At 45.1% G+C, this 2,771-nt stretch overlaps 1 pseudogene; it reads left to right on the forward strand.

Annotated features, from left to right (window-relative positions):
* Positions 1 to 627: 627 nt before the first annotated feature.
* LOC103877969 lies at positions 628 to 1,978 on the forward strand (annotated as a pseudogene).
* The last annotated feature ends 793 nt before the right edge of the window (positions 1,979 to 2,771 follow it).

Genomic DNA, 2,771 nt, shown 5'->3' on the forward strand with positions numbered 1-2,771 from the left:
CCTGGGCCACAGAGCAAGACTCTGTCTCAAAAAAAATAAAATAAAATAAAAAATAAAGAAAGAAAGAAAGAGAAAGATCTGCAAGGAAAAGTCAGCATTCCTTCCATTGTGGAAGGTTAATTTGGTTTCCTAGAGGAGAAGGGTTGAATGGAAACATATGGGGCTAGAGAAACTGGACATGGGAGGTTTACATTCCCAGTTTGGAATGAGGACAAACCTTGTTTGCCTATGTTGGCCGCCTGTCACATCTAAAACCAAATGCCATTAGCCAGCCCCATAAGTAAGATTCCATTTATGGTAAGTTATTAAAGTTATACTTTCAGCAAGTTAAAGGTGACAGGGCGTCGTGGCTCACACCTGCAATCTCAGCACTTGGGAGGCCGAGGCAGGCGGATTCTGTGAGCTCAGGAGTTCGAGACCAACCTGGCCAACATGGTAAAACCCCCGTCTCTACTGAAAATACAAAAACTAGCCAGGCCTGGTGGCATGTGCCTGTAGTCCCAGCTACTTGGGAGGTTGAGGCAGGAGAATCGCTTGAACCTGGGAGGCGGAGGTTACAGTGAGCCGAGATCGCGCCACTGCACCCCAGCCAGGGCGACAGAGCCAGACTCAGTCTCAAAAAAAAAAAAAAAAAAAAAAAAACTTGTAATAACCCAGGTTCCAGCCATGAAATATTACACCGGAGAGACCACAGACTTCCATCTTGGCCTAGAGCGGACCTTAAAGCGCCAGGGAGAGGAGGGCGGGGTGGGGGGGACCACCCCAGAACTGGCCCCCCGGCGGTATCATGGCGACCTGAACCCCGCTCCCCAAGAATATGAAAGTGATGATGACTCTTACGAAGTGCTGGATTTAACTGAGTATGCACGAAGACACCAGTGGTGGAATACAGTGTTTGGCCACAGTTCCGGACCTATGGTGGAAAAATACTCAGTAGCTACCCAGATTGTAATGGGTGGCGTTCCTGGCTGATGTGCAGGATTTTTGTTCCACAAAGTTGGAAAACTTGCAGCAACTGCAGTAGGTGGTGGTGTTCTTCTCCGTCAGATTGCTAGTCATTGTGGCTATGTGCAGATTGACTGGAAGAGAGTTGAAAAAGCTGTAAACAAAGCAAAAAGGCAGATTAAGAAACGAGCGAACAAAGCAGCACCTGAAATCAACAATTTAATTGAAGAAGCAACAAATTTATCAAGCAGCACATTGCGATATCCGGTGGATTTGTGGGAGACTTTTTGCTCAGACTTGCATCTTAAGGACATGAATATTCTCACATAGTAGATTCAACTACGAGAAGAGAAGTGGCAGCAATAAGGAGTCTCTCAAAAGTACATGCTGCCAGAGTCTCTAGGGCAAGGAGAACAACCAGCTGGAAAATACTGAATTCACAATTTAGCATTTTGCCATCTAAAGCTAGGCAAACTAGTATCTGCAACAGTAGTGTTCCTGAGCAAAACATGGCTTTCATCACTTTGTAAAAATTTGCATCTGTTTAGAAATTAGCCTATAAAATATCACCATTGTAGACAGAGAGAGAAAAGAAATATGTTGGATTTATTGCCTACTAAAATATTATTCTCTTTTTATGTAAATAAAATGTTCTTCATTGTGAAAAAAAAATAGAAATACTACAGTGGAAATACAAACCTGCAGGCAATCATCTTACCTTAATCAACCCAATTCCTAGCCTGGACTCCTGAAATATCTATGACAGACACCTCATTCAGGACTTTGTTTTTTACTGTTCCCTCTTGGGACATTGTCAGTCCTTAGCTTTGGACATATATACATATACATATGGTATATAGGGTCTATAAATCAGAGTCCCTTTCCCCCACCTTCTTTTTTTAACTTTTGAGAACAGCACAAACACTGCAAAGATATTTGACAATTTTCTCAGGTATTTTGTTGTTCTTTTTTGGGGGGCGGTGAGGGACAGAGTCTTGTTCTATCACCCACGCTGGAGTGCAATGGCACGATCTCGGCTCACTGCAACCTCTGCCTCCCGGGTTCAAGCCACTCTCTTGCCTCAGCCTCCCAAGTAGCTGGGATTACAGAGGCCCGCCACCACGCCTGGCTAATTTTTTGTATTTTTAGTAGAGATGGGTTTTCACCATATTGGCCAGGCTGGTCTCAAACTCCTGACCTCAGGTGATCCACCCGCCTCAGCCTTCCAAAGTGCTGGGATTACAGGCATGAGCCACCACGCCCGGCCTATTTTGTTGTTCTTGAAGTAAATAAGGAAAAAAAATTTCAAAACCAGTAAATTTGTTTATTGCTGCTCTCGGATTTATGACAGCTGGTATCCATGAAGCAAAGCGCTCTCCTGACAGTGCGCTGGCACACTGACAAGCTCACATGCTAGAGAGCAATTTTTTTTTTGAGACAGAGTCTTACTCTGTTGCGCAGGCTGGAGTACAGTGGCACAATCTCAGCTCACTGTAACCTCCACCTCCTGGGTTCAAGCGATTCTTGTGCCTCAGCCTCCTGAGTAGCTGGGACTACAGGCATACGCCACCTTGCTGGGCTACTTTTTTGTATTTTTAGTAGAAATAGGGTTTCACCATGTTGGTCAGGCTGGTCTTGAACTCCTGACCTCACATGACCCCCCCCCACCCCTGCCTCCGCCTCCCAAAGTGCTGGGATTACAAGTGTGAGCCACCGTGCTCAGCCTAGAGTGCAAATTTGAACATGAAATGCCCTTGCTTAAAAACCCCAATGGCTCCCCTTTGCCTAAGCGCCAGGGACAAATTTTAATCATCTTAGTATGCTAT

The sequence above is a fragment of the Papio anubis genome, chromosome 12 (genome assembly GCF_008728515.1).
Source record: "Papio anubis isolate 15944 chromosome 12, Panubis1.0, whole genome shotgun sequence".
Classification (NCBI taxonomy): domain Eukaryota; kingdom Metazoa; phylum Chordata; class Mammalia; order Primates; family Cercopithecidae; genus Papio; species Papio anubis.